Raw genomic sequence first — 24,215 nt, forward strand, 5'->3', positions numbered from 1 at the left:
TTTCCTCTTTCTGACTGTGCACGAAGGGAACAATCCCAGAGCCCCTGACCACAGGGCTGTGATCCCGTGGGACACTCCAGGTACCCCTGGCTGAAGCTGTGTGCTGAGGGCAGCACTGACACACCCCTGGCCAGCCAGGGACACCCAGAACACTGGCACAGCTGGCACAGAGCAAACAGGACCCAAAAGCACCTCCCCAGCTCTGGCACAGGAGAGCCTGGTGCAGACAGTGGCTCTCACCTCTGTGCTTCCAGCAGGAGCCCAGGGGAAGCATCTTGCTGATGTTCGGACTTACACAGGTGGTGGATCCCTGTTTCTTTCTTCTTTTCTGATTGCCTTTCCCACTCTTTTCAGTGTAGCCTGTGATTTTAGAAGCTGGATGTTTCTGTGGGGGCAAGGTGGGGTAAATAATTTCCTTTAACTTACAGAGGCTTAACAGCAGAGTGGGAATTCAAAAGCATTTGTCCAGGCCGGCAAAAGAAATTTTGTCGCGTTGATTTTTTTTATTATTATTGTCATTAGTTAGTTTGGTTTTGTTTCTTTATCAGCAGCTCTTTCCCTTCCTAGAGCTGGCTTGCTCTCCGTAGATCAGTCACAGGCAGGCTGTAATGGTGTTAATGCAGCTCTGATCCATAGAAGGCAGCAGGACCGTGGTGATATATTGCAATCTCTATTGCCCTGTTCCTCCCATTGTCCCAAGTGCTTCTCCAGATTGGTGGTGACATTGCTCTGCTTTAGTGGCCCTGAGCTGGGAGGGCACTCACTCACCAGAGGTGTCAGGAGCTGAACTGTCACAGGTCAGGCTTGGGGATGCTCAGCCTACAAACCCCTCACACGGATCCATCCTGTAAAACTCTCAGCAAGAGAGGGGTGGAATGGATTCCTGCTAATGTCACACCCCCACACTCACTGATTACATCAGGAATTAGTTCCTCCGAGGAGATCTGGATCCACTCCTCACCATCAGGCTGTCACACCTGTAATCTGTTAAGTTTTAGCATGGCCTGTGTATTGCTCATGCTTTAAAAATGTATTTTTCATCCGAAAACAAATGTGGCTCGGATTTCCAGCATGGGAAACACCATCCCAGAATCCAAGGAAGACAGCTTAGCAAAGAAGTGCCAAAAGAGGTTTGGACAATCTAAGACAGAAAAGGAGGAAATAATTAATTAATAATGTAAAATTTTTTATTTTAAAGGAAGAAACTAAGGACACAAACACAAAACTAAAGGGAGGAATAGCACTGCTCAGCAGAAATGTGAGGATATCAGACCCGTCAAGGTTGGTCCCATGCAAGGCCCAGGACAGAGAGCCTTAAAAATGATGATAATAAAGTAATCCTGCCTTTGTGTTGCTTCCTTCTTTAAAGCTGTGGGGTTGTGCACCATGGAGCACCAGGAGGAACAGGCCTGAGAGGTTTTTAGAGAGATGCAGAAGAGACTGATGGACTGGAAAAAAGTCTCCTGCAGGACCCAATCTAAGTGCCAGCACATCTGAGAGACCACAGTGGATTGAATGACGTTGTGTGTGTTGGGAGAGCTTCAATTACTTAATTAAGGGAACGATGATACCGAGAGCGGTTTGAAGAGAAAAGCTCCCTCATTTGGATTCATTTCACTTTATATCTTTTTGGTGAAAGATGGAAATAAAAACGGAAGCAGACATGAAATTTAATAATGTTATTGCTAGAAACTCAAATGGAAAAAATACTGGGAATGAATTAAAGCCGGGGCATAAAATGCTAAAAAAAGGAAAGAGAAAAATGGTCAGGCAGAATGTAAATAATTCATTTATTTCCAGCAGTGGAAGAGTATTAAAAAACAAGGTACAGTGATTACAGAAGGTGACTGGGAGTTGGGACTCTTGAATTTTCTTTCTTTTCCTTAACATATGTCATTCCTTAAGTCGGTCTTTCCATGCTCCAGTGTATCCAATCCTTCTTCGCATGACAGTGATGTAGTTGGACTTAATTTGCTGATGCCCTGTAGGTGTAAATCGTTATGAATTGGCAGAAATCACTTGAGATCTAAGGATGAAGTTATCTTTCCATTAGGAGCTTGGCTACCAAAACAAACTCCCCATTGAACTCCCTCAAAGAAAACACAGCTCCCACTGAAATTTCCCATTTCATATCTCACTCCAGGTAGAATTTTCCCCTGTGAAGTGATATTTCTAATTGAATATCTCCTTCCAACTCCCTGGTGTGAGCATAGCTCCTGGGGAAGCAGTGTGAATTGCCTCTCTTCTGCTCATAAAGTTGAATCAAAGCTTTGGTTGAGTCAATTATTGTTACACTTCCCCTCGCAGGCCTCAATATCATCTCCCATCTGAGGACTGCAGGCAATCACCATCCACTGAGCCCTTCCAAACAGACCTGCTGTTCATTCCTGACATTTGGATAAGGAGGATTAGGGCTTTTCTGCTCTGCTGGGCAACTCTGGCACCTGCCAGTAGATGCTGAGAGAAGTCTACACCCCATCCCCGCAGATGCAGTGAGTGTCTCACCTTGGAGAAGCAAGTGTTACACCCAGGTGAGCCTGGATAGCTGCAGATCCCTAAAACATTGCATTTACCATCGCTCTCTGAAGTGCTATCCTACATGCTTTTCTGGAAGGTGTTCATTTCCCCTCTGGCAGGTTTAATTTTGAAGAGTGGCATCCTTTGCAAGCAGAGAATTTATGCTGATAAAACCTGTAAAAGCACACTCAGCTACATACTGAAGTCAGTCCAGCTAGATATGCAAGTAAAATACTCCAAAGCAAAGTCTTCCAGATTGTTTATATCCACTGTGGACTGCCATGGCACTGATGTTGCTCCTGCACATCAGAGGAACCATCTGGGAATTTGGTTGTCCATGCTGGTGCAGATGATTGGTTACCAAAAACGAGGGCACATTCAGAGACACAGAAGTGGTTTGTGGCTCCTCTGTTTTGTCAAGCTCAGTTGCTGCATCTGGATTTGAATTGCTAAAATCAGCACAAATGTTATTGTTGAAAGCCACAGACCATAGTTTGTGTCAGTGACAGAAAAACCTCAGAAAGTTTGGAGGCTTCCAGTCAGCACCCAAAAGCTTGGATATTACTCCAGCTTTGGCCAAACAACTGAAATACTGCTGGTTCAAAAAGTTCAAGTACTAAACTCTGGGGCACAAGTTGTTTCACAAGATTTCTAAAATTTATGGTTTCAGTCTGAGGACACAGATATTGCAAGATCACCCCCCTGCTTGCTATCTCTTTGTTACCTCCATTATTACTTTCATGAATATTATTTCATCATCTGAGAATTCCCTGATGCTACACTGTGGCAGGTTCCATCCAATCCTACGAAGCTCTCAAGAAGAGCTTCCAATCTAGATGAACAAAACATTTTAAAAAGCAGGAAATGAAGTAACATCTCTCCAATCCCATGGGGAGACGACAGAACTTGCCTCAGACCATGACTGAGACTCGTGACAGAGCTGGGGACTGCAGCAGGTCTGAGATGCCAGCCAGCACATCATGGATAAAACTCTTCATTTCCTCTTTCTGCTGATGAAGAAGCATCAGTGTGGATGCTGAGAGTCAGTGACCAGAGGAAATATTGGTTGAGAGATCTTGAAACTTCAAAACAAATCCCATTTTAGTTTTGGGCAACAGAGAAGGTAATTTCCAAATTGGTGTGAATGGGGTTGACTTTCCCTGATTCAGAATAGCAAACATCAGCAAAGCACCAGCAATTAACTAATTTGTTAACAACTGCTCTGCTGGGGAGAGTCTGGGGCAACTGTGCAGGCAAGGAAAGAAGGTGGTTCACTGTAAATTTTACTGAACATTCCAGCATGGAGTCTGATAAATGGTTTCTGAAGGATTTCTGTGAAATACCTGGGACTCTAAGGAGAGAAAACATTTCTCAGCCCAGATGCTGTGAGCCAGAGTATCCTACCTGCAGCACCAGATGTTGAGGCAGAAAGATAAAGGGGAGTTGTGGTTCTAACAGAGAAATGCAAAATCCAGCCTCACTGGGGTGGTCTTTGAAAGTATTATTTTTAAAAGATAAGGCTGGGAATAAGGTACTTCAATTTCTGATTGCATGAGTAGGGAAGGAGAGTCTCAGGCATCCATTTTTAAACACTAAGTATGGGAACTACAAGGTCTGTGCCTGCAGCTCATGATGAAAATCAGCACTGAGGTCTTTCCCTCTCGTACACAGACCCAGGGTAGGCTGAGTGCTCAGCTGAGCACCCTCCTGCAAACACATCCTACATGTCTGGGTGGGAATAATGGGGTGAGTTTTGGTGAATTTGAAACAAGCAAATACACTTTTTTTTTTTTTTTTAGTGATTTGAAATATGCACCATTTCAATCTTTATAGAAACAGACTTCAGTGCTGGCACATACCATTTATTTTTATACCCTCCTCTAAGCAAACTTTTTCTTTTCAGTGAGTCTACTCCCAAACTGACAAAACTTTATAGTAGCAGAAATCTAAATCTGTGGGTTTAAACCACTCCTATTCCTTATATTTCCATAAGAAACTTTTACCTTGGCATAAGAGCTCTTTTTTCCTAGCTTAAATAAGTCAAATTAATTAAAATTTTTTTTTCTGAAATAGAAATGGAGCTAGAAAAACCGTATGGATAGCTCACAGGTACAGCAGCAGAAGTTTAATTCCTCAACTACAGTCTATAATTTTTCCTTAGTTAGAACATAAGCCACACACTCACATCTCTTTATAAGGATCAGGAGACAGAAAAAACTCCAGGTACTCATTGCACTGTAAAATACTTCACAAAAGAAACCCATTTCTAATATCTCAGGAGAAAGAGGGCTATAGAGTGGTGATTTTTTCCTCTCTCCCTGAGCTGATGCTTTTTGTCAAGCCCCAGTGTCACTGCAATGGTTGGAATTGGTTCTGCAGCTGGTGGCAGACAGTCCTGTTTCTTCACACCCCTTTTCTTCAGCCCCAACTACCTAGAAAAAGTCTCAGGGCCTTGCATTTGATTTCTCACTTGACACTTAGAAATTAAATTTGCTAACCTGGATTTAGAAAAATTTGGGCACAGTTTGCTCTACTTCGGTGATAATTATTAAAATAAAATTGCCTTGCCTGATGGCTACATGTGTGTGCACATAAATGTATGAGTGTAATTATAAAGAATTATTCATGTTTTTTCGTATTTGCTATATACTTTTACTTCAGGTAAGTGTTTATGGCCCATTAAAGTGGAGCAATTCCAAAATTTCCTGAGTGTGATGAGCGGCACCATAAATACGTGTGTGCCGTTGCCAATTACTCCATGAATAACAATATCCTGGATGCCAGATGCCTTCATTAAAAGGTGAGCTTGGGAATATTCTCAGTTTCTGCTTTCTCTGCGTTTCTTGAGCAGACTCCAGCCTCGTGGTAGTCAGCAGCAGCAAGCAGTGGGGAGCTGCAGTTTTAATAACAAATTGTGACTCGTTGCTACTGACTGCAGAGCAGCTCTCAGGGAAGCCCAGGGCCCCCGAGGCTGAGGGAGAGCACACAGGAATTCCAGTTAATAGACGGCTTGGGAATGAAGTGCATCAAAGCCTGAGCAGCCCCTTTGCTGTGGGAGATACTGCCCTCAGCTGAAAGCAGGGATGGGACTCTCTGGTTTGCTCAAATCTGTCCATTTACAGCACAACAACATCATCATTGAAAGCTGAGAGTGGGAGGAGGGGGAAGGAGGCAAAAAAATCACTGCTACACTTTTCAAGAGCGTTATAGCCATCTATTGCTCAGAGCTGAACTTGTTGTAGAATCACAGAACAGTTTGGGTTCGAAGGGACATTAAAGTTCATCTCATTCCACCCCTGCCATGGGCAGGGACACCTTCCACCAGCCCAAGTTGCTCCAAGCCCTGTCCAGCCTGGCCTTGGACACTTCCAGGGATCCAGGGACAGCCACAGCTTCTCTGGGCAACCTGTGCCAGGGCCTGCCCACCCTACCAGGGAAGAATTTCTTCCTAACATCTAATCTGAACCCACTCACTTTGAAGCCATTCCCCCCTGTGCTATCACCACAGCTCCTGATGGAGGCACAGCCTTCATTCAGTGACAGCAATGCTCTCAAAGGCTGCAACAGCAGTTTGGAGGGGTATTTTAGCAGGTTTTTTTACAGCCTTTACTGATAATCACATACACTTCATTATTATGTCAATGCAATTTATCATCATTTATTATTTATACAAGAAGAGATTTTCCAAAGTGCCAAGGACAACCAAACACCCAACTCCCCTCAGGAGTCAGTGTGGGAATGGGACTCTGTCTGTTCCTCCAGCATCCACAAACTCCTTGGTGCATCTGATGGGCTTGGTGTGTTTATTGAATTATCTGTAGGATTTATTTCTGAGGGATTTACTTTGATTTTCACAGTCTGGGTTCCAGACAACCAAATTCTCTATTCAGTTCAACGAGGCACTCCAAGCTGTTTTGTTTGCATTAGCTGCACTCTGCTGCATCAGTAATGTCCCATCACACCCCATCAGCATCTGCTCTGCTAACACAGGAGGAGGAGCTCACCCAGCACAGTCTCCTTGTGTTGGCATTTGTTTTCCTTGGGTTTCATTAGAGACAGAGCTCGAGGTGGGGGCAATTTCTTTAGTATGGATGATCCTCTGGGGCACAGGGTGGGACTCTTGGGGAGGGTCCTGTGCTGGGCCAGGAGTTGGACTCGATGATCCTCGTGTGTCCCTTCCAACCCAGTATGTTCTTTGATTTTGTGACTCTGTGATCAGAACTTTCCTCCTTGTCCATGACCACAAACAATGCTCCCTCTAGCACAGGGTAGCATTAACAGGCACAGTGCATGATGATGTTTGATATCTCCTGGCCATGGCACTTGTCATGTCTTCCAGAGTTTATTGCCAGGCCATGGCTCCTGTGATCCATCGTGTCCTTTATCTTTTTGGATGTTTTAACAGACTAAGGAGTGGGAGAACAGCAGGCCCACTGCTGTGGCACATGTGATGTGTGCTCCGTGCACACAGGGAGAGACTCCTCCTTCCTTCCAAGGCAGAGACATCCCAAATGGGTCCTGATAGGATTTCACAACTACAAACCTGTGATAGGTGTGCAGCAATAAAAAGGGTTTGAGAAATGTTTCAGGAGTTATTAGAGCCATTAGAACTAACTTTTTATCTCTCCCGACTAGTTTTAGTGCCTCAGGTGGTACGTACAGCTGCTAATGATCAGTGTTATTTACTGCAGGATACTGCCTGAAATGGAGTTGTGAATCAGTGCTTGACAGGAGGACACAGAGCAGAAACATGGCACCTGTCCAAGGGTGCCCAAAGCCATGAGCAGCACAGGAGTCAAACACTGTGTGCTGACCTCTTCTGAAAATTGGACCATTAAAAAAGGAGTCCTTTTTAAACCAGGCCCTATTACCAGGTAGGCACTAACCAGAGGGAAAAATGGTAATAAAGATGTTTTATAAATTACTGGGGTTTTTTTCTGAAAAGGTTCTTAGGGTGTTCACCAGTTTGATGACTCATAAATTGTCAAGCCTGGAAATGTATTAAAATGTTTAGAAGGAGTGATTTACCAGCTCTCTAATGGAAGAAAACATTTAGGACGTGAGACTTTTCAAATCCAGCTCTGATCTGGCACAGAAGTGAATGTTATCTGTCTGACACCAAGACAGAAGACTTCAGTGCATCCATCTTGGAAGAAAGTCAGGTTTTAGTAAAGTAATTTTAAAGGAAACATTTTAATATGCCAGACTAGACAATCTTAGCTGGAAAAACACCCTTTCTGAAAAATACAATTTTTCCCCAAGACAGGTACTTAAGAACTAGATCCTACACAGTTACCTCTTTTTAATTCTTTTCACCCATGTATTCCGCAGATGTTTATTTCTTTTTAAGTGCATGCTAGAGAAGACGTTTCATTTGCTATAAATTATCCCTCAAATATTTGGCTTTACATTCCCACACATGGCCTCAATTACTATTGACAGATACAGCAAACTCGTCCCTTGAGCTCCAGTTGGAAGCTCAGAGGCAGTGGACTCTCACGTGGGTCTCAGCACCCAAATAACATAAGAGGGGTTGGAGGCAAAGGTTTCAATCTGTCCCTCACCTGTTTGCTTCTTTCTCCTGCTATTCAGAAGCTGCAGCCTCTTTGTGCTGGGTACATATCATTTACCAGGGTCCCCAAATTAATTCTGTCATTGCATTTTCATCCAATTACTGAATCATTTTAATGAGACAGAGCAAATAATTAAAAAATAAATACCTATCCCAAAATGCAGTTTATGAACAAAATATTTCTCTAACTCTGAAGCTGATAAGAAGGAAATCAATAGAATTATTAATATTAAAACTAACGTTAGTAAAATCAAAATAAAAATCTCCACTGACTTCTAGGGAGTCAAATTTCAGTCTCCAGAATATTATGTATCAACCTACCCAAGACATGTAGTGTCAGCCCTGCAACAGCTCTCCAGGTCCTGATGGGTGATGAACACCAAGACATGAAGAATTCTGAAAAGTGCTACTAAGATGTTTTAATATGTCAGCTTAATATCACTGACCTTGTGAAGAAGACACAAGGATAGAACTGGGGCTGTGTGAGGTGCTAAAGAGGCTCTGGTTTGATGGTGGCTCTGTTTGCTAATGTCAGAGAGCCTTCAGTGTGTTGGAGCATTAATATTGTCTCATGTCAGGCAATGCAAATACAGCAAATTACAAGTAGTGTGAGCATGTACTGAAGATGAGCTCTGTGACATCCATTATGTAGGAGCAAAATCATCTTACCTCATGAAAGATGGCAGTTTGAAGGCTAAATTCAATGCCTCTGATTCTGCTCTCGTCCTGGGTTAACCCAAAAGGTGATGGCAATGCACAGCTGCTCAGCACAGGGAGGGTCTGGTTTCCTGCTGCACCCACACGCTCCTGTGAGAGCTGTTCACTGGTGTCTCCTTTCTTACAGTATCATCATTGGTATTAGAAAACCTCCAGCAATACCAAGTTGGGCTACAAATTCAAAATAAGCCAGAGGTCCCTTGAAGTGTGCCATAGCTCTGTTCCTGGCAGGGGTGCCTGGGCAGAGGCTCCCAGCTCCACGCACACAGTGAGCAGGGTGCTGACAGGACGTGTTGGTACAAGACTGTGCTTCTCTCTTTGGTTTGGTTTTAATTAAAGCTGCATTTATTTTTTAAAGCAGGTCATAAAGCTAACCTACTCTGACAACACCGAATTACATTATAAAATCATTCCTTATAATAATTATAAATCTCTGCTAAAGCAAATTGAAATGAAATTAAAGTACTGGCATACGTTGCCTTTCTTCCTGATAGGAGGAGGAACTCCTCTGATCAAAATCACCACCACTGCTCCGAGTTTGGATCCAGGAATGAGCCTCAGTCTGCTCTCAGTCAGAGCTTTAGCTCCAAGGATGCCCTCAGATCACCTCCCATGTCACTTGGCTGTACCCACACCACGATGCCACAGCTACAGTGGATCTCAGACCAGCTAAGGATGGTCCACTCCAGATAAATCTTGTCCTTCTGCATTTCCACTAGGAATGAGAAATACTGGTGTCATAATTTAATTTTAAGTGAGGCAGTTTAAAGCAGAAGGGAAAAAAATTATATGTATATATAAATATATATAAATTTAATTATATAATATTATTAAACAGCCAGAAGTATTGAATGCAGCAGGCTGATTTCAGGAGGTTTATAGTCTGGGGTGACATTACTTATATGACACATATGGAAACTATGGGGTGGAATTTCCCTGAAAACAGTCCTTCCCACAAGATTTCTAGCACTTTAGATTCTCTATGCAGCTACAAATCCTGTGAGGACAATCTGTCTCCTTGTGCTTGAGTCCTCCCTGGTTGAGTTGGAAAACAGGGGCCAGATCCTTAATTTATGTAAACAGGAAGAATTCTGTTGAAAGAAATAGAGAGGAATCAAGGGAAACTCTCAGTCCAAAACTATAATAAAGAGAGAGGTTTCTAAATCCTTCAGGACCTCAAAAAGTACAGACAAAATTCTTTCACAGAAGCGAGTGGGATGAGAAGAGGTGTTTTTTCTCCCCTCTCCTGGTGGCCTGCCCAGAACAAGAGATATTTCTCTGTTAAGGAATTTACAGTCAGGGGAACCCCCTCAGTCCCCTGCAGGAAGTGTTCTGTGTTTTGGCTCCTCAGCTCTCCCAGTCCCTCAGAAATGGGAACCTGAATTAGCTCCGACTTTGGAATGCCCCGAGTCAGGAATTTCAGGATGAGGAGGAACACAGTGTCCTGCACTGTGCATGTGTATGAGACACATCATGGAGAATGTCAAGGGATGCCAAGGCATGAGAAGTCTGGAGGTTGTGTTGAGATGGCCAGACAAGGTGCTGATTCCAGAATTGGACTGAGCTTGACAAGGACAAAGTATTTTATACAGTGGAGTTTAACCTTGAGTACTTTAAGTGAAATAATCACTGTGGGCCATTTGAGAGTTCAGTCAATGGGAAGCTGAGAATCCCATTTGCTCTGGGTGCATAAATAACATGGAGGAAGACTGATGATGGGAGAGAAGAGACAGTCCCAGCTCAGGCTGGGAGATCCAGACAAAGCAGAGCTCCCTGACAGAGCAGGTGCTGTGCCAGGATCCAGGGGGCAAGAGCAGAAAGGGCCAGGTCCCATTTCTCTCTCAGCTTTCATCGGAGTAACTCTGGGAATGAACTCTGGGAATGCCCCCTCTATCCACCATGAGGCACTTGGGTTTCAGTTTCCTGCCAAGGTAAGGAGGGAAGGGATACTCTACACTCTGGAAAATGGCCATGGATAATGGAAGCCTTTCTGAGACTTCTTCTGTGTCTCCCTCCACTCAACAGCACCCAAAGTTTTTTTAATGGTTGAAGCACATCAGGTTGGTGTTTGCAGCTCAGAAGTGTTACCTGTGGTGTAATTTACTTTCCCCAGGACTCAGGATTGGGACTGTGTTGAGCTGGTGTTGTTCAAGTTTCCAGAAAGAAACCCTAGCAAGATAAACAGAGCAAAGCATGCTGCTGGAAAAGCCTAACAGGGACCTTGTGGGAGCATCCATTAATTATTGCATTGCTTGGCAGGCTGGACTGGTTACCAGTTTGTTTCCAGTTGCAATGGAATCCAGATTCCCACTTTGGGTGTCCCTAAATGCAGCCCAGCATGGTTGGGATGCTGCAGCTCCTTTCATCTCTGAGATGTTGAGATCAGCTCAGTCTGAGCTCTGTGAGTGTGAGGGTGGGGTTGGTGAGTCCCTTTGTGCAGGAAGGCATTTCCTAATCAGGACCTTCAGCTTAAGCAACACCTTGCTTTCCCTAATGATTTGGCAAAGTTAATCTCTCTTGCCCTTCAAAGCATCCAGCAAGGCTCACTATCCACTCAGATTGCTCCTGAGAAACCTGCCTAGGGAGGTGGGAGCCTGGAGCAAGGATGGGGATGGGAGAGAAGGAAGGTAGTTATTCATATCTGATACTGGATGATGTTTTTAACTGATTTGCAAATGCTCTCAGGTATCATGATAGAGGCAGAGAGAAAAAATACGCAGATGCATCAAAAATCACTTCCAGGATGTGGAGTAACTACTGTACTTAGATTACAATTTTACAAATGTCTGATTTCTTCACAAGGGGTGTGGTGGGGAAGCAGAGAGATAAGAAGCAAAATCAATCCTAAAACTGTGACTGATAGGGAACTGCAGCTGATCTCTAGGAACTCTGTGGTCTACGAGTGAGCACAGCAGCTTCTGCTTCTAATTCCTTGACTTCCCCTTTGCTGGGGTGTTTATCTGGGACAGGCCATGAGCCTCTAAACTGGCAGAACAGGCAGAAGAAGAATTCCAAAGTATGCCTGACACTGAGCAAGTTACTTCGCTACCCTCTTTTGCTGCTCTTTGTCTGTCATACCATCCTTAAACCTCAAATCATCTTGCTCACAAGACCTCAGTCTAAAACTTTTGGGGCAAGAACAGTGTCTATTTGCTTGTCCATACAAGTGGAAGCACAGCAGGTCCCAGTCCTAGTTATAGCCTGCAAGTGCTATTACAGAATACCTGGTAGTAATGGGAAAAAAGGATGAAGTCATCCTGAGCTCTTTGTCCCATTTACTCACCACCCATGGAAGTTTCTATATTTCCATCTCTGAGAGTACAGCAGATTTGCTGGGTCCCTCTGGACCCAAATTTGGAAAGCTCTGTTTTTTTCTCCCACTTCTACTGGTTTTGATAAAACAGGTTCCTGCCAAATCTGTCAGAGGAATGTTTCTCTTCTGTGTCCAGGAAGTGCCCAGGAAGCTGGGCATGACTTTCGAAGCCAGAAACCAGAGCAGAGTTCAGTAACCCAGGTTACTCTCAAATCTAAGACCTGCAAAAATAACTCCCAAAACACGTATATCTGGCTCACATGTGTGTCCAGAGTATCTGTGTTTAGCTTGACTAGTTAGTGGTTTTGCAGCATTCACAAATACACAGAAGTGGTTCCTGTCCTGAAACTCAGATAATGGTTTATCTCCTAAGCAGTGGTTCTAACCCTCCTGCTGCAGCAGCTGAGAGGGGACAGTGGCTCTAAAGCCCAGCAAAGAGTGATCTGTGAACCAGCCCTGAAGGAAATCCCCCCAGGAACAAGAAGTGCTCCTTGGAGGCCGTTTGAGTGCAGTGTGTCCTGACAGGATTATTCAGACTGGCTGGGCCTTGGGGATGGCATTTTGGTGAAGGTGTTCATGTCAGCACACACGTTCTTTGGCCTTGCCCTGCTGCCAGGGTGGTTCCCACTGTGGGTGCTCACACTGGCACTTGTCACTGTCCACACACAGCTGTGTCTGTGTGAGCACACCAGTTCAGAGACTGCAGCATCTAAATATCCTGGAGATCCATTAACCAAAGAATTTGACTTCTTGAACCAGTTTCAAATAAACACTTGCCTATCATGCTCTATTTTTAAAATGTCTCAGTGGATCTGAACCTCATTCAAGCAGCTGAAGCAAAGATAATCTGGTAACTCATAACTAGGGATTATTCACACAATGAGTGTGTAAAAATGGTCCTTTAAAAGTTTTGTCCTCCCACCAGAAATGTTTAGAAGGTAATAAGATGAGCCACTGCAGTAATTCATCTGCTTGAATTCCATAATGCAAAATTTAATAGACTGGATGCCAGGATTCTTTGAGGTTAAAGAGTGCAATGACATTGTGTGTGCCATATCCAGTAAGGCAACTAATTGAAAAGCACAGATTCTTACTTTAGACCCCAAAATTTGAGGAAACAAATGGTGTTATTGTTACTGTTTGTGTAACTCTAAAAGTAAATATTCAAAGCTGTAGTTTCATGCTATAGACCACACTGAGTAGTCTATCCCATGAATTACTCATCTGATTTTTACATTTTTGGTCCCTGAAAATATGTCTCTTTACATGATTACTACCACTGAAATAATTATTCTAGTGACAGTAGGAGCAATAGACACATTCAGGAAGGATCCCTCAGTCTACAGAGTTTGCTTTATCCATATACACAGGAATATCTCTGTGCATATACACACACACACACACATATATATTAACATGAATCCAGCCATCAGCTCTATTTTCCAGTTACTTCCCACAAGTATTTTATTTAGGAAGCTCTGATGAAACACTTCTTTTGAAAATCCAGCTCCGTTGCTTTTAGCATTTTAGCTGCAGAGCAATTACTCAGCCTGTCAGGGTAATCATCATAAATATTGCTGTCCACGGGTTTTCTACAAGCCAACAGGAACTGGTTGGGTCAGTTCAGCTCAGTTCCATGATCTTCCAAGAAAGAGCTGCATTGGTATTCCATCCCCAAACTAGGGACCAGAGCACATGGAAAAATGGGCTGTTGTTAAGGCATTGACCTCTTTCCATGATTTCTGAGTCACAACTTGTGACACAGCAAATCTGAGCTCTGCATCCCGTATATTTGCAGGTGTATTATCTCTTTTTTCTTGCAGAAGCTTGAAGCATGTGAGATCCCTTATGATTTCAAGGATCTGCCTGGACAACAGGTCCAGAAGCATTGGTTCAGTTCCATTGCCCTGTAATGGATGGAGGGAGCTTTTAAGTTTTTGCTGATTAAGGAAGCAAATTGGATCTGGAAGCATCAGCTGAGAACAAACAGATGCCACGATGCAATCCTTGAGGGACTACCTTGAAGGTCAGTTCACTGTGATCTGGGGATGTGCTCTCACTGAGCACAAACTGCCCTGACTTCCCAGGACTGAGTGATTTACATCCAGAGGCCCAGCCAGAGGATATGAAGAAGCTTCATTTGTAGTTTCAGCACCATTTTTTGGCAGCAGTGCACTTTCAAGGAGCCTCCACCCCACAGCTATCTGGTTCCTTCACTGGTGCTGGTACAAGGCTTTGAAAGCACCACCATCCAAGAGCTGCAGCACCAGGCATGAGGAGCTCTGCCCCCTGCCCAGCCAGCACTGGGTCCTGACAGCTCTCACAGCATCTAGAATTGGAAGGGCAGCACAAATATTTCCTCCTTCCCCCCTTCTCTTTCTTTCCCTTCCTCCCAGTCTAAATATGCTCATGTTGGATGTTTCCTTCTTTTACCCTCTTCTCAACCACAGAGAGAAAGCAGGCTCAGAAAGGGTCACCAGCACCTGCCCCAATATCCAGCCCCACATTCATTCAGAATATTTTGCAGGTATGAGTTAAATATTCTGTAATCAACCTACATCCACATCACACTGATCAGTAAACTGAGGCCCAGAACAGTGATGCTGCAAGCTCAGTCAGTGAGTTAGTGGTGGAAACCAGAATGAAACCCTGGAGTTAGCTGCTAACCACATAAGCTATCCCTGCTGCTGCTCTGGAAAGTAAAAATAATGGTTTGGAGTCCTCCAGTTTTCATTATTAGCTTTTTGGATGAGTTTTGCCTAAGGGGAATGAGTTATTCTCTGCTGTTGCATCAGTGTGTTCCACTTCAGCTGAATTATGTGTCACTTTATGGTTGGGTTGTCTTCATTTTTTTCTCAGCTGTGCTTAGGAAGATCTTTGTGAACATCTTGTTTGACAAATTCTGCACCACCCACATAACCACTCTGAGGCAGACTTAGCAGAGCCAGAGACTGAGCTGGGCTCAGTTATCTTTGGTGGATCTCATCTGGTTGTTGCTGTTTGGGATCTGCCAGTCCCAGTGGCCGGAGCAGAGCGGGGGGTTTGGATCCCAGTTTTGTCCTTGTGGCTTTGGGCAAGTCACTGAACTTGACTGATAGTGTGTTCCTTTATGTGCTTGTTAGCTCCTAATGAAAATTTCAGCCAATGCAAAAACTATTTGCAGCAATATTTTTATGCCTTATTCTTGCAGGGAGGAGAGATTACATTAAAAAAAAAAAAAGGCAAAAAAAAAAAAAAGCAAGCCTTCACCCAAACACAAACATTTCTTTTTTTCCTTTCTTCTTTTTTAGTTTCCTGAAACCTGGAAAATAAATTATCCCTAAACTCAAACTGCAGTTTCTCAAAGAAAACCCAGAAAAGAAATTTCTATTTCTGCAGCCACTTTCTTTTTTTTTCTTTTTCTTTTTTTTTTTTTTTTTAAAAAAAAGCAAAAAATTCCATGGAAATTTTTAAGTAATAGTGGAGGGGCGGAGAAATACCTAGTTTGTAACTGGTCCTGTCTTGATCCTGCTGCTTTAGTCCTGAATGTCAACAAATACTGGTGGCTTCCAAAGATCCGTAGGTTGTGTTTTGGAGGATATTTAGTTAAGCAATACTTCCCATGTGTAGAATAGCCTTGATTACATTATCTAACAGAATAAAACCAGATGGCAATGAAGTAACTATTTATCTTCCTGGTGAATTTTAATACACAAGGAAGTGAGGGCACAAAAAGCTTGGTTTAAAGCTGGCACAGTAGGGTGATTGGAGCTGTGAAGGCTTTCCCCACTAAGCTCTGCTCCTATGCCTAATCTTGACCTGAAGGCACTGCTACTGCTCTAACCTTCTCCTCCTTGAGCTTAATAGTCTTATTTCCACTTCCTCTTCTCGGTGTGCTCCTGATTTGTTTCCTCGGTCCCAGCACAGCACAGTCCCACACCCTCTAGTGCCAGAGTGGGGAGCACAGGGACATCCACAGGGACATCCATACAGGTACCTCCATACAGGGACATCCACAGGGACATCCATACAGGTACATCCATACAGGGACATCCACAGGGACATCCATACAGGGACATCCATACAGGGACATCCATACAGGGACATCCACAGGTACATCCATACAGGGACATCCATACAGGGACATCCACAGGGACATCCATACAGGGACATCCATACAGGGACATCCACAAGGACATCCATACAGGGACATCCATACAGAGACATCCATACAGGGACATCCATACAGGTACATCCATACAGGGACATCCATACAGGGACATCCATACAGGGACATCCACAGGTACATCCATACAGGTACCTCCATACAGGGACATCCACAGGGACATCCACAGGTACATCCATACAGGGACATCCACAAGGACATCCATACAGGGACATCCATACAGAGACATCCATACAGGGACATCCACAAGGACATCCATACAGGGACATCCATACAGGGACATCCATACAGGTACATCCATACAGGGACATCCACAAGGACATCCATACAGGGACATCCATACAGGTACATCCACAGGGACATCCACAGGTGGTGCAGCGAGACCGGACGGACAGGAATGAGCCATGGCAAAGGCACAGAATTTCAGCCCAGCTCACTGGAGTCAATAATTGAAGCACTGCCAAATTTTGAGAAGTTTACCAGTGCTCCCTGCAGTGGGGAGAACAGGGATGTGCTTCTGATGGAAACCTGCCCCATCCTCATTCGGGAAGTTCAGTGCTTTCTGTGATTATGGCATGGTTGTTCCTGAGCTGGTAACAGGCTTGTGTGACACTCTTCCACTCTGTGTTCAATGACCTAGAACTGCTGCTTGTGTTTGTACCATTTGTGGTTATACAGAGCAACAGCTGACACCCACACAGGGATTGCCAGGGCTGGCAGTCAGTGCAGCCAGTGCCAGAAGCTGCTCTTGGGGGCAAAGAGGGACAGTTTGGCAGGGCAAAACCAAGCTCTGAACCTTTCACAATTCCATATACTGAGCAGCCTGGGTGGATGCTGAGTTTCATTATCTCTTCAAATTGCTGCAGATTTGCTCCAGGGATCCTTCTCCTGCCAGCAGGGCCACAGGACAAGCAGCAGCACGCTCCGGGCTGGCCGTGCCGTTCCTGCCTCCCGAGCCGAGCAGAGCTGTGTGCCAGCCCCGAGAGGGGCCAGCCCAGAGCTCCTGCAGACACCTGCCAACCAGCAGCCAGCCCTCCTGCCTCCCCTCCAGGTGAAACTCTGATTCAGCATCTTAAACAAAACCACAAAACCTGCTTGTCAGTCTGGGAGCTCTCTGGTCTCTCCCTTCCCTCCGCCACAAGACTCTACACGCAGCCCTGCTGCTGCCCAGGGCTGGAGGCAGGAGCAGGGTACGTTCAGTAACAGCCACTGCTGCTGTTTGAGGAGCTGCTGGGCTTTGGCTTGCTCAGGGAGAGCAGTTGTTGCTCCCCAGGCTTGGCAAAGCTGCCCGGACTTGCACTCCCAGGGAGCGCTTTGCAGCACGTCCTGGGCTCTGTCACCCACCAGGACCCTGGTGGGGGAGTTTGCAGTTTTTCAGAAGCAGAACTCTGGTGGTTTGTTCCTACCCAGGCTTTTTTTTTTTTTCTATGTAATTTAATTGTATTTTATTTTTGCTCAGTGGCTTGAAATGTCAGTGAGGTAGAAACAGAGTAAAAGGACAATTCTGAACATAGTTATTGCTCCAAGCAGAGATGCTGGAGCCTTCCCAACACCAGGTTTGCTTTGGCCCCCAGAACAGCCTCTCTTCAGGCAGGGAGGAGGGTGAGGGACAATTTTTTAGCTGACTAGATTTGGCCAGAATTCCTCCTCAACCTGATACAGCCTTTGCTGTCATTCTTAGACTTGCCTGAGTCATCCCGGTTCTTCCTGAAACCCCCTCTTTCTCAGTCCTTATTTTTTATGTTTGATGAGGCTCATACACCACAGTCAGGTTTATTTACTCTCTGGAGCCTGTTGGATTTCTTTCTGCATTTTCACTGATTTCCTACACCCCTAGAGGGGAACTAGCATAGCCTTCATTCAGCTGGCCTCTTTATCCTCTTCTTCCCTGACAATTCTTTTTATCTCCTATTGTAACCCAATCTTTTTTGTCCTATTCTCTGTAGTTAGTCAAATAGATCCATCCAAACTATTAAAGGCAGCCTTTTCAGAGTAGAAGTATTCAACTTTTTATCTCTTCCCTTAGCAGAAGTGCAGGCATACAGACTTCTGAGTGAGAAGGGCAAATACATTAGCTTTGGATATCAAAAGAAAGGCAGAAGGAACTGTCATCCTTCCTAATAAAATGGAAAATCCTGGGAAATGTTGTACTTAATAAAGATGAAACACCTCTCTTTCCTCTCACTGTCTAAAACAGCCCCAGAATTAGCATTAACCCACAACCTGGAATTTAGGTCCCTTCCCTGTCTAGGTGGCTGCAGTGGTTGAAAACAAACATCCCAACATCCCTGAATTTGAAATTGGATCTGAATTGTGCCATTGCTGCCTCTCTCTCTCCCACCATTACATCTAAAGATAATTTGTAAAGTTTCTGGTGCTTCAGAACTCAAAACTGCACCTAGAACCCCTTGGTTTGGCCAGGGACATGGGTATTAAATCTCAGCCTAAAAATCCTCAGGAGCTCCTCTGGAATATCCCTTCCCAAGACCACCTGTCCCAGCTGAGCCCTGGGCAGTTTGGTACCTTGCTGCTCTGTCTCAGTGTGCTGTTGAGTTGGTTTTGTGTCCCAGTGCTGAGGCACATTCCTCTCATTCTCTTAATTTGTTCCTCTCCCCGTGTTTCTGTTCAGCAGTTGTCACCCAGTCAGTGTGACAGGGAGCAGGAGGAGGAGGGGACAGGTCGTGCCTGCCCCACTCAGAGTGTCCCTGCCCAGGTGACTGTGGCCCATCCTTGTGTCTCCCTGTGCTGGTTCCCACTCCCATCACAGTCCCTGCTCTCTCCCTGCTCGGAGGTGACTGCAGTCCTGGCCCTGCCTGCTGACAGGGACTGCAATTTGGTTCCCTTTTTGCATTGCTGGTGACTCCTGGAGCCCTTCCAGCCCTGGTAGGAGCAGTTGCCCCCAGGGAGCTGAACCTTCCCAAAGCCCTGCTGACCCTCCCCAGAGCTCCCTGCAGAGCACCCACTCAGAGTGGGTGATACACAAACACACATTCCAGTGCCTCTGCATTCACTCTGTTCTTTCTTTCATATCCTCCTGTCCTTCCCACTTCCCTTCTCTGCTCCCTGGATGTCTTGTTATGCCTTGTTTCTACATGTCTAAGTCATGCTTTAAATAACAGCTGTCTGATTCTTTGCTTCTTCTCATACCCAGCTAATTATTTTCAATTTATTGATTTTCCACATGGAGATTAATGGGTTATTCAGCTCTCAAAGCCTATATCCACACAGCTGTGAGCTGATGGGTATGGGAAGGGGTGGAGGGGGTATGTGTTTATGTGGTTGATCACCTTTCTGATGAACTTGTGTAACAAACCAAAGGGATTTTTCTCTTTCTTTTTCATTATAAAAAGTTTCAAACTTTTGCCAATGAGCAATCACATTTCACAGGGAGGAAAAAGCAATAAATAAAAACCTGATAAGTTTGCAGTGAGAAAATTGCTAACATGTGTTTCTCCTGCACCTTTAATTGCAGTGGTTGGTGTATTCTGGGTGTGAAGGAGCCAGGTCAGTCACAAGGTACCACAGCACAGCTGGGGGGGCAGAACCTTCTCCAAGACCCCCCCCTCTGGTCCCACCCTTCTGCCACAGCTATTTCTGCTTCTTTGTGCTGCTGTATTGCCCTGTGGGACCCAAATAAATAATCCCTTCCTTGGTTCTTTCCAACCAAAACGATGTCAGTGGGTGCCATGAACAGCACAGGAGCTGCACTATCCAGCCAAGGTAGGCACCAGAAACAGTGGATTAACTGCTGAAGGAAAAGTATTGTGGAAGACTAACCTTTGTGTCTGAAACACTGACTCTGATCTTACAGGTTTATCTGACCACTCAGAACCCATGGAATTATGCTAATACAAGGCTGTGGATTTGAGCCTTATGTATATTTAATTAGTAATTTTGAGGGGCAGGAACTTTTAAAATGTTTTGCAAACTCCTCTATTAGCAGTTTTCACACCATTTTATTTTGTCAAGTCAAGTGTGAGCATGACCAGGCTTGATCTGTGAGACAGTAATTGCCAAGGGACCTGGGGAGAAGTGGGAATAAATGGCTAAGAAATGCAATCAGCAGTTAAAGTAAAAATAAACAGAAACATTGGCAAAGTGATTACTATTTAGCAAGTCTGGGCTCAATATTTCCTGCTTTCCTGGAGCCTATCAAAATGGTAGCCCAGATTCTCTGCCTCATTAGGATCCCTGGCTCGTTGGGCCCTGAGCTGCACATTTGGAGTTGGGAGCCGAATGCTGCAGATTTCACTGTTTTGGGACATGTTCAGAACTCTTCAAAAATCAATCCACTTACGTGTGGTTTGAGATGTTCAGCAGCAAAGCCCTTTTCTTAAGCCTCTGACCTTGACTTTCATTCTTATTTCTATAACATCAGGGCAAAAAATACTTCTTCTGGATTTGACCTTCCTCTTGCCTGGATGGACTCAGTTGGGTTCTGGGCAAGGAGTTCCTCCTGAATCCACTCCAGCTTTGCTTGTGACCCCTGCTCCAGGAAGCCTATGTGTGTTTAAATTAGAATGTCCCAGTTAGAACCACTGTAAAATTGGACTGTGATTTAAGTTAGAAATAGGGATAAGGATACCGGTTTAAAACCAAGATTTAGGAATGAGTGGCTTAAGCACAGGTGATTTGAGGCAGAACATGGAGTAGTTCTGACCAGAGAAATATGGCTGAGGGGCAAGGTACAACTAAACACAGCCTTTTTTTCATTAACCAGTTCAAAAAGGGGATGGTGGGACAGCTGAAATGTGTCCAAATAATATCCATTTTTTCCCCACTGTTAATTCCCAAAGCAAATTAGCCTCAGTCATTTTCCTCTTCCCTCTTAGACACACACTATTTGTCAAGCCATGTTGCCTTAACACTTCCTAACCAGCTGGGATAAATTTAGCTGCCCAAGGAGAGAGTGCACCATGGCAGCCTTGGGTGAAGGAGCAAACGTGTCTCTTGCTGACTGCAGCCCCATCACAGCACACGTGTGTCCCTCTCCTGGTAGGACTTTTGTTGCAAATGGCTCAAGGTACAAAAAGCTGCAGCTTCCTGTGGGGCTGGGAGCGGATCAGTGTGGGTAAGGTGGCGTGGGCAGGAAGGCATGCGAGCATCTGGTTTGAATAGCTCCACACAGGCAGGAGCAGCCAACTTTCTGTAGCTTTCACGGTTTTTGGTTTTTTATCCCCGAGCTCTGGGGCCGTGGTGGACCCCACCCTCCCCGTGCCTCCCAGGAGGGCTGAGGGGAGCTCATGGAAAGGGCTCAGCCCTTCATCTGCAGGAGCCACGGAGGCTCCAAACAACCCCAAAGATCTCGGAGGTGCTCTGGAGGATCAGGTGTCTCCTGTGACACTCGGGAGGCAGGAGGACCTGGTGCCTTGGTGTGCTTCTGATGGGAAAGCAACATGTGAGAAGACAGGCGACCGAGGGCCTGCAGGATCCACATTCCTAAATGTCACTTAGCCATACAACCTGCGCGGGCGGAAGCGTGGGCAGATGGAGAAATAATATTTTCATTGAAAATTCTCTACCTCTAAAATATTTCCTGTCAGGTTCCTTCCAAGGAGGGCTGGAGCAAGGAAGGAGGGGGGCCGAGGTGGGGACGTGTGGCAGTGGATACAAGTTTGTGATTCTCAGGCCTCTCCATTTTAAGAGCATTTAACTCAATCCTCTTTTTTCTCCCCCTCCCTGAGAAAAGGATCATGCTCAGCATTGCTGGAGCCGGAGGCAGTTTGGGAAGTGAAATAAACACCTGACTGTTAAATGCTAAGTGTTTACTCAACCAAAAATAAAAATAGTTCTGGTTTCCTCCACGACGCTCTAGAGTTACGCTCATCAGGGCACATGAGCTGGAGGTTTGCACAGGGGGAGCCTTGAGGGGCTGAAACTCTTTGGAGGGCAGAAATTTGGAGGCAATAAGACAGGCCTCCCTCTGCCCTGAGAGCTCTCCTGCCACGGAGAAAATGCTGCAGCTGTTTGCCTAGGGAAACTTAAAAATAAACTCCCTCCTCCTTTCCTCGCTGCTCGTATCAGGTTCAGATGCCAAGGGCAAAGGGTCCAAGGGTGGGCACAGCCCCCTTGGTGTGACCTGAAGGGCAGAGGGGAGGTGTCCTCAACACCTCAGAGGGTATCTCCAGGAGTTTGGGTGTGCAGTCAGCAGCTCTGGGTGCTCTGGAGCTGCAGGGGCAAAGGGCACACAGCAAACCCTTGGGCTGGACCTGCCCAGCAGAGCAGGAACTGTGGGGCACCCACTGATGGCAGGAACCCTCACTGCAGGGCTCTTCCCCATCACATTGCTGTAGATGATCTGCATCACAGAAAGCCAAACTGGAGCATCACAAAGTTGCAATATGTGCAAAATTATTCTGCTTGTGCTTCACCTCTAAAATGCAGATGGAAATGCTATGTGTTACCAAAGATGTTTGCTGGGCTTGATTATATATGACACATACATTTGCAATATGTTTCCTTCAGTCAGGTCATCCATAGATGAACTGGGAAATAGCATTTAGCTCACAAGAAATAGAGCAGATTCCTTCCCTGAATGATGACTACTTGCTAATTCCCAAAGCTTGCCAACTTGTAAAGTATCCCAGAAGGGCTATATATGAACTCAACTATACTGCAGGAGCTACTGCACTGTCCTATGCAGATATTCTCTTTCAGGTAGCAAAATAGATGAAGACCACTGAAGAAAAGGACACCCATTGTGCACATGTTTAGATGAGGGGGAGAAATAAGATGACCAATGGGAATCCAAGCTGGCATCTCTGTTCAAGCCCCCTGACACCAACTGCTGGGTGAAAACAGTCCCCACCTTCCCCTTCTCAGCAGGGATGAGACAAATACACGGGATCCAAAATGATTCAAGAGAAGCTGAACTGGAATTACAAGACTCCCAAACTTGAATTTGCTCTTGAGAACTGGGAAACCCAGAGAGAGAGAGAGAGAGAGAGAAAGAAACCCCCGAGCTGAGCTGAGGTAACAGCAAAGCTGGATTAGGACGAGGCTGCTCTCACTTGAGTGAAGTTTGCTGTAGTTAACCAGAAAGTGCTGGGATAAGAAATTATGGAATAATTTGGACACAGAAAAACTAGAGCCACCTGTTTAAAGTTAGCCTTTAACCTCTTCCCTCTGCCTTCCTTTTTGATTTCTCTCTCTTTCAAATTCTCCCAATATCTCCTCTTTCCATAGAAGCAAATCTTCCCCAGGGAAAGTCGATTCTGAAGGCAATTTTCCAAAAACCATTTGGCAGAACTGGCCGGTGCTCCAACTGCAAACATGAAAAGGCATTTATTCCACTAACTCAAACGTAGTTTGGAAGAGACATTACTGAACTTGTTTTAGGAATATACTTTGACTGCATCAGTTTTATTGCTTCTTGTATAAATGTCAAACTCAATTTGCCTTAAAGCAGGAAGAACTTAAAGTACATGGTAGTGTATATGTTACATACAAAAACTGGGGAAAAAATGTTGCCTCCATGGTAAACTCAAACCTATTCCATGTTAATTGTGCTCATCATATACACTCAGTATTTCAGCAGTGGTGAGGAGAGGGAGGGGGTATGATCCTGTGTGTGTAGGTTTGTTGTAAGCTGGCCAGCTAATATAGAATTCTGAATTAATTGCTTAATTTTGGGACCTAAAATTTTCTCGTTCATCCCTTAAAAGGGTTGTTTTCTTGTTGTGTAAAGAACTTGTGGTAACCCCGTCCTTTGTGCACCATCAGCAGCATTTAACCTTGCACTGTTAGCACATCAGCCAACACACATCACGTCTGAGATCCAGGACACCCAGCAGCAAAGGGCTTTTTTCTTGGAAAGGGGGGGGAGAAAAGAGCAAGTCTTCCAAATTCCTACTTCAATCAGCACTCATTGCCAAATTTTCTAGCAAGAAGCGAATTGGCTATTTCAAAACACTTTATCTCAGCAAAACTAT

This window comes from Manacus candei, unplaced genomic scaffold (assembly GCF_025592945.1).
Source record: "Manacus candei isolate 608988 ecotype Guabito, Panama unplaced genomic scaffold, ASM2559294v1 h1tg000057l, whole genome shotgun sequence".
NCBI lineage: Eukaryota > Metazoa > Chordata > Aves > Passeriformes > Pipridae > Manacus > Manacus candei.